Source organism: Nannospalax galili, unplaced genomic scaffold (genome assembly GCF_000622305.1).
Source record: "Nannospalax galili isolate Female #2095 unplaced genomic scaffold, S.galili_v1.0 scaffold1430, whole genome shotgun sequence".
NCBI classification, from domain to species: domain Eukaryota; kingdom Metazoa; phylum Chordata; class Mammalia; order Rodentia; family Spalacidae; genus Nannospalax; species Nannospalax galili.
In genome coordinates this window covers 1,197,309-1,205,653 of record NW_008329126.1, presented here as the reverse complement: position 1 = coordinate 1,205,653, position 8,345 = coordinate 1,197,309, and the positions used below count along the sequence as shown (strand labels likewise).

Below are 8,345 nucleotides of genomic sequence, written 5' to 3'. Positions count from 1 at the left end.
CTAATAACTGTAATTCCAGTTCCAGGGGATCTGATGTCCTCTTCTGACCTCCATGGGTATTGCATGACATGGGTGCACCTACATACATGAAGGCAATACATTCATACACATAATAAGAAAGCATGCTTATGATATTGGCTGTGAGAGGCAGCCTAATTAATAAGATGCCATAAATGATTTTTAATAAGAAGGGAGAGATGAGTGCATTAAATTTTTAATTTTATGTGTTTGAGTGTTTTGCCTGCAGGCATGTAAGTGTACCCGTGTCGTGCAGTGCCTGCGGAGGTCAGAAGAAGGTGTCGGATCCCCTGGAACTGGAGTTACTGACAGTTATTAGCTGCCATGTGGGTGCTGAGAATCAAACCCTGGTCCTCTTTGAGAGCAGCCAGCGCTCTTAACCACTGAGCCATCTCTCTAGCCCCTGTTGAACTACTTTTTAATCTTTATAAAACCTAAATTCCCAACTACCTTTTACTATAATGGGCTATTTGACAGTGATATTAAATAGAAAATTTGGCACCTAGTACTACAAGGATCTTGCATTTACAGAAAGAGCACATCTGAGTTGGCAGAAGTTCTCAGGACTTTCACCAACTAATCTTAGTTACATGTACTCTAATGATCTGGTTCTCTTACCAATTTGTTACTTATTCAAGTTGCATTTACACCATTTAGTTTCAGGATGTTTAAGGAGGTAAGTGAAAAGTATCTTTAACAGTAAGGGATTTTGTAGTGTATGGCGGCTCTTCCCTGTAATTCAGCATTCAAGAGGCTAAAGCAGGAAGATTTTGAAGCATTTGAGGCCAGCCTAGTCTACATAGAAAGTTATAGAACAGCCCAGGACTATATAGCAAGAACCTTATCTGACAAAAAAGTGAGAAACAAAACCAATAAAGGATGTTAAGTGCCCTACCCAAAGGTTGATGGCCCTAGGCATTCCACAGTGATCCTTACATAAAGAACCACAAAAATACTATTCTATGACGGGGGGTTGGGGAGGGTGGGGGTGGGTTGAAATTACATGGCTATATATACAAGTTATGAAAAGGTCATCCTAGATAGAATCAGCCTGTATTGATGATTTTCTTCGACATGATAACACAAAGTTTGAAATTTTGAATGAACTCCTAAAGTCAAGTTTGAAAAATAGACCCAAATTTGGGGAAGCTTTTTTTTTTTTTTTTAAAGAAATGTAAGGTTTCATTTATGAATTGTGACCAATCTCATATGATAGAAATAGTATAAACTCAATAATGAAGTTCCTAAAAGTTCTGCTATTATGTTTTCTTTTAAACGGGGTCTCACTGTGTATCCTTGGCCAGCCTAGAACTTGCTGTATAGACCAGGCTGGCCTGGAACTCAGAGAGATGTTTACCTCTACTCGAAGTGTTGGCATTGAAGGTATGCACCACCATGCCTGGAACTGAAGTCCAGGGAACCCTCAAATCTGTCTTCAGTCATTTACATTTGCCTTCATATATATGTACATGCTTACACACATTCCAAGTTGGAGGCTGGTAGGCTGCTAGAAGCTTGATAGGTTCTTAAATTTATTGGGAATAGTATCAGATTAGCACAAGATGATGGATAGTTGGGTTGTTTGTGCTTTATTCACCATTTGTTGATATTCCTGGCCCTGACAGACAAGCTATTTAATTTCCCTTTGATTGTCTCATAAAATCCAGTAAATTAATAAACATTTAGTTTGAAAAGTACCTAAAGAACTTTGTTGTCCAGTTTTCCACTTACTATAAGAATTTTTAAAATTTTATTTATTATTTTTATTTTATGTGTATGAGTGTATTGCCTGCATGTATGTGAGCGCACCTGTGTCGTGCAATGCTGAGGAGGTCAGAAGATGGTTTTGGATTCCCCTGGAACTGGAGTTAAGGATGGTTCGTAGCCACCATGTGGGTGCTGGGAATTGAACCTGGGTCCTCTGCAAGAGCAGTCAGTGCTCTTAACTGCTGAGCCATCTCTCCAGCCCCAAGGATATTTTTTAAAATATTTTATTATTTTTATGTGTATGTGTGTATTGCCTGTGAGTGTGTTAGTGCACCTGTGTTATGCAATGCCAGTGGAGGTCAGAAGAAGGTACTGAATCCCCTGGAACTAGAATTACAGATGGTTCTTAGCCACCATGTCAGTGCTGGGAATTGAACCCGGGTCCTCTGCAAGAGCAGTCAGTGCTCTTAACCACTGAGCCATCTCTCCAGCCCAAGATTATTTTTTATTTGATAGTCCTGTTAAAAACAGGCAGCATACATGCTTTTCATAATCTAATCTAATGCATCATAGGTCAGCAAAGTTTGGAAAGATTGTTTTTTGGTGCTAGGGATTGAATTTAGGGCCTCATTCATATGAAGCATGTGTTCTACCTCTGAGCTATACTCTCAGCAGGGAGTTCTTACTTTCTTTTTTCTTTTTTTAAAAAAATATTTTATTTATTATTTTTATATTTTTATGTGTACACATGTATTGCCTGCATGTAGGTAAATGCACCCATGTCATGCAATGCCTACGGAGGACAGAAGAGGCCGTCAGATCCCCTGAAACTGGAGTTACGTACAGTTGTTAGCTGCCATGTGGGTGCCAGGATTCGAACCCAGGTCTTCTGCAAGAACAACCAGTGTTCTTAACCACTGAGCCATCTCTCCAGCCCTTTTCTTTTTTTTTTAAAAAAAAAGATTTATTTCTGTGCAAGTGTTTTGATGGCTGGTATGTTTACTGGTATGTATATAGTGCCTACGATGCCTTCAAGAGGATGACAGAGCTGCTATGTGGGTGCTAGGAATCGAACCCAAGTCCTCTGGAAGAAGTGCAAGCACTCTTAACACCCAAGCAACTTCTCCAGCCCCCTTCCTTATTTTCAACTTAAAATTTCCTGCATAATTTTATGGAGAGTTTTTTTTTTTTTTCTCCTCCTGACACTAGAAACAACTAGTACTATTAATTTTTTATTAGTTATCAGATATTTTATAATTTGCCCTTTAAGAAGAGGTCTTATAGCCCAAGCTGGCCTAGTACTTACTTTGTAGTTCAGGCTGATTTTGAATTTACAGTCCTCTTGTGTTCTGAGATTAGAAGCATGTACTGCCTCACTCAACTTTTTTGTTTTTGAGACAGGGTCTTACCTAGTCCATAGATGGCCTCATATTTCTTGGCTTTGTGGCCAAGGCTGACTTTGAGCTGCTGTTCCTCCTGCCTCCACCTCATCATCTGGGATACTGGGATCAGAGGCTTGCACCATAATACCTGGTTAGATTAGATTTTTATTTTATTTTATTTTTGGGCTTTTTGAGACAGGGTCTCCCTGTAGCCCCAGCTGTCCTGGAACTCACTATGTAGACCAGGCTGGCCTTGAACTCACAGAGATCTACCTGCCTCTGCCTCCCAAGTGCTGGGATTAAAAGTGTGAGGCACCACACCTGGCCTAGATTTTTATTTTTAAAAAAATATTTTATTTATTATTTTTATTCTATGTGTACATGTGTATTGCCTGCATGTAGGTAAGTGCACCCATGTCGTGCAATGCCTGCGGAATACAGAAGAGGCTGTTGGATCCCCTGGAACTGGAGTTACGGACAGTTGTTACATGCCATGTGGTGCTGGGATTCAAACCTGGGTCTTCTGCAAGAACAGTCAGTGTTCTTAACCCGCTGAGCCATCTCTCCAGCCCCCTGGTTAGATTTTTAACAGTCAAGATTAAGATTAATTTTTATATTATGTAAATGAATGTTTTGTCTGCATGCATGTGGGCATGACTAGTGCCTGGAGAAGCCAGAAGAGGGCATCAGATCCCATGAGAACTGGAGTTACAGACAGTTATGAGCTGCCTGGAACTTACTTTGTAGTCCAGGATCACCTTAAGCTCACAGAGATTCATATGCCTCTGCCTCCCAAGTGTGTTGTTAGCTTTTTGTGTATTTATTGTATATTAACTAAGTACATATATTTTCTAAATATCTCAGGTCTCTGATATGGGCCAGATAATCCATTAATTTTCATCTCCTGTAAAATCTCAGACTCTTTTGGCTGCCTCCAACCTAAATTGCTGTCTTTTACGTCTGGTCCTTAATGGTCATCCTGGGCTTATTCTTCACCATCATTGGGGGTTCCCTTTATCTTCTCTTCTGTTGGAGAACTTATTTCTCATGTCTTCCACATTCTTGGTTTATTCCTTCATTTTGATGGAGAATACTCTGTAGTGGCATCCTGAAAAAGAATACGTGGGAGGGGCCTGGAGAGATGGACCAGTGGTTAAGAGCACTGGCTGCTTTTACAGAAGACCTGGGTTCAAATCCCAGCACCTACATGGTGGCTAACAACTGTCTCTAACTCCAATTCCAGGGGCTCCAACGTCCTCTTCTGTCCTCAGTGGGCATTTGCAGGATACGGGTGCACTTACATATATACAGCCAGAATACTCATATACATAAAAATAAAATAAATTTTAAAAAATACATGGGAAGTAATTTTTAAAATTTTTTATTTTAAAAACCTTTAAGCTTACAAAGAATAGCGCAGTAGACACCACTGTCCCCTTGACCTAGATTCATCAGTGTTTAATATTTTGCCACATTTTCTGTACTGCTTTCTCATGCATGTGTGCATGTTTCTGAATCATTTCAAACTAAGTGGAAAGACCCAACACCCGTAAGTACCTCTGCATGTTTTTCCCAGGAGTTAGGATATTTTCTGATTTAGTCACTTATGGCCTGCTAATAGTAATGTAATAATATGTAGTAGATATTCTCATTTAAGATTTCTCAGCTGTTCTAGTAATCTTTTTTTTTTTTGGTCTTTTGAGACAGGGTCTCCCTGTAGCCCCAGCTGGCCTGGAACTCACTATATAGACCAGGGTGGCCTTGAACTCACAGAGATTCGCCTGCCTCTGCCTCTGCAAAAGGTATGTGCCACCATGCCTGGCTTTAGTAATCTCTTTTATAGCTGTAGTGTTTTAGTTCATGATCTAGTCAGTGCTTTACCTTTAGTTCTCAAGAGCCTTCAGTCCTCTCTAAAGCACAAACATCATACCCTTTTTATCTTTAACAACATTGATTTTCATGTTGCCAAAGGTGACCTTGAATTTCTAATCTTCCTGTCTCCAACCCCTGAGTGCTGGGATTACAGGAATGCATCATTCATCCACTCCTGGTTTTTCATTGACTTTTTATATTTATATATATATATATTTTTTCCACTTAGGCATTTTATTTATATGTATGTTTTTCATCCCTAGAAAAATAATCTCAAGATTTTCCCTCTTGTGTGTTTTCTTGCTTTTTCATGCTCTATGATGCCAGCTGAGGCTGTCAGTACAATGAAACCAAACTGGAGGAATGGAGTGGATTATTCTGCATTTTTCTAGGTGGGTTTTTTTTTTTTTTTGTCTTTTTGAGACAGGGTCTCCCTGTAGTCCCAGCTCACCTGAACTCACTGTGTAGACCAGGCTGGCCTTGAACTCACAGTGATCCACCTGCCTCTGCCTCCCGAGTGCTGGGACTACAGGCGTGCACCACCATGTCTGGCTTTTCTAGGCCTTTAAGCTATACAACAAATCTAGGGCCGACAACTCTATTCTTATTTAACCTACCTCTGAGGTTCACAACAATTTCCCAGCTCTCTGATGATTAGTGATTCAAATTGGCCAATATAATCGCACTTCATCATCACAGTTAGAAAGTGGAGGATGACTTTGGGGCACAGCTGGATAAAGACTTGATATTTGCCTCACAGCATTGTTGATACTCTGAAGAGCATCAGCCAGAACATTGATGTGTACCATGATGGCAGCTTGGAAAGATGGTGGAGTCATTGACTTGTCTTAAAGCTTGATTATGTATATATAACTATGTATATAAATCTATAAAAAATGTGAGTGAAAAGACTATTATGACTACTGATACCACAGAGATTTATTGACATTTAAACTTATTTATTTATGAATGACAGAGTTACTCTGTAATCCTGGTTGGCATCATGCTTAAGATCATCTTGATTCTGTCTCCTGTAGTCTAGGATCACAGGCAGGCATTACCATGCTTGGCTCCTTTTGAGAATTTTGAAGGTATTTTGTAGCTTCCAGTGTTACTAATTACACTGAAAGGCATTCTGATTTTTTCTTTCAGTGCCAGGAATAGAACACAAGTGATCACACTTGTTAGGTGAGTGTTCTGCTACTGAGCTGTAGCTACCATTTTCTTTTTTTTTTTTAATTTTGAAATAGGGTCTCACTAAGTTACTCGGACTCTGAACTCATTATAGCCCAGGCAGTCTTTAAACGTGAGATCATCTGGCCTCAGCCTCCTGGGTAGCTAAGATTATAGGCCTGTGCCAGCAGGTGCAGTGGCATTTGGATTCTTAATTATTTGTATGGGGATATGGACTTCTTTTTTTTTCCCTCTGTGGAAGCTTACAAGCTCTTCTCTGTGTTCAGTTTCTGACATTTAAGAGATGTTTCTTGGGGGCTGGAGAGATGGTTCAGCAATTAAGACCACTGACTGTTCTTGCAGAAGACCCGTGTTTGAATCCCAGCACCCACATGGCATGTAACAGCTGTCCATAACTCCAGTTCCAGAGGATCCAACAGCCTCTTATGTCCTCCACGGGCATTGCATGACATGGGTGCACTCACCTACATGCAGGCAATACACACAATAAAAAATATAATAAATATTAAAAAAAGATGTTTCTTGGAATCTTTATTTTAATTCTTTGTGATAGGTACTTTGCAGATGTGTGTATGGGGGGGTTTGAATACAAGGGCTCACATAGAGCTACAGGTGTAGCTTATTGGTGGACTTTAACAATTTGATAGTCAGGTCCTTTAATCCTAGGAAGTTTTATTGAATTACTAAATTGATTGTATTTTCTTTCCTTTTTCCTTTTTTCTTTTCTTTTTTTGGTCTTTTTATTTTAGTTTTTAGTTTTTGGTCTTTTTGAGACAGGGTTTCCTTGTAGCCCTAGCTGGCCTGGAACTTGCTATGTAGACCAGGCTGGCCTCACACCCACAGAAATCCACCTGCCTCTGCCTCCCAAGTGCTGGGACTAAAGGCCTGTACCACCACACCCTGCTTTTTTTGGACTTTTTGAGACAGGGTCTCCCTGTGTGTAGCCCCAGTTGGCCTGGAACTCACTATGTAGACCAGGCTGGCCTTGAACTCATTCATAGAGCGCCTCTTGCTTTTGCCTCCCTAGTGCTGGGATTAAAGGTCTGTGCCACCATGCCCGGCAGCATTAATTGTATTTTCTGCTTGGTTTTGTTCTTTTGGGAGTTATTATTCATATTTGGACTTTCTGAGTAGTTCTCTTTCTTTTGTTTCCTGTTGTTTAATCTTTTACTTTTTATTATGATGTATAAATATTTTTCCTTAGTTGCATCTTTTTACTAAGTTTTCTATTGCTATGATTATATTTTTAATTTAAAAAAATTTTTTTTAATTACATTTTTATTTTGTAGGGGAGGAAGGTGCCCCAGGGCCTCATTTTTGGCTTTTAAGAATTATTTCTGGCCAGCAAGTTAAAGGTGCCTGCAAGAGAAGCTCAAGGATCTGAGTTCACCAGGGATCTAAATGGTGGGAGGAAAGAACCGACTCTTAAAGATTGTCTTCTAGTCTTTACATGTTTGTACACATAAATAAATAGGCAAATGTAATAAAAAAAGAATTATTTCTTAGTGGACACTGAGGTAGGAGGATCACTTACTTGAACCCACAAATTTAAGATCAGCTTGGGTAACAATGAGATATTGCATAAAAAATAAGGAATTATTTTTTGGTTGGTTGATTTGCTTGCTTTTGTCTTTTTTTGAGGCAAGATCCATCTACGTAAGTAACTCTGGTTGTTCTGGAACTCACTGTGTAGACCAGGCTGACCTTTAATTTGATGTGATCCTTCTGGGATCACAGGTGTGTACAACCATGCTCAGTATGTTTCTTGTTTTTTGTTTTTAATGTTTCTTTTAAAAATAAAGCATTTGTGTTTCATGTAATATATTTTCTTAGATCTTTTAGGATAATAATGATAGTTCTGTAGACTTCAGCCCTTTTTTTAGATAGCAGTTTTAGACTTAAAGTTGCAAATATACTATGCCGAGAGTTCTTGCGTACCTTTGAGGAAGCTTCACTAAATATGAATATTTCACATAATACCAGAACCTTTAGCACACCTAAGAAATGAACATTGGAGATTAAGGGGTATGTGCACTGGCAGGGCACTTGCCTCCCTAGCATGTGGGAGACCCTGGGTTATTCAATCCCAGCAAAATTTTTAAAAAGCAGAGAAGAAATTATCATTCATAGAGTATTGCTTACTATAGACCCTATTCAGATTTACTCAACTCC

At 39.4% G+C, this 8,345-nt stretch overlaps 1 protein-coding gene and 1 pseudogene across 5 annotated transcripts in view; one reads left to right on the top strand and one right to left on the bottom strand.

The window, feature by feature from the left end:
• Nucleotides 1–8,345, top strand: part of Acaca (acetyl-CoA carboxylase alpha) — a 284,858-nt gene that overhangs the window by 3,887 nt on the left and 272,626 nt on the right. The window lies entirely within an intron of this gene.
• Nucleotides 5,239–5,788, bottom strand: LOC115070030 (annotated as a pseudogene).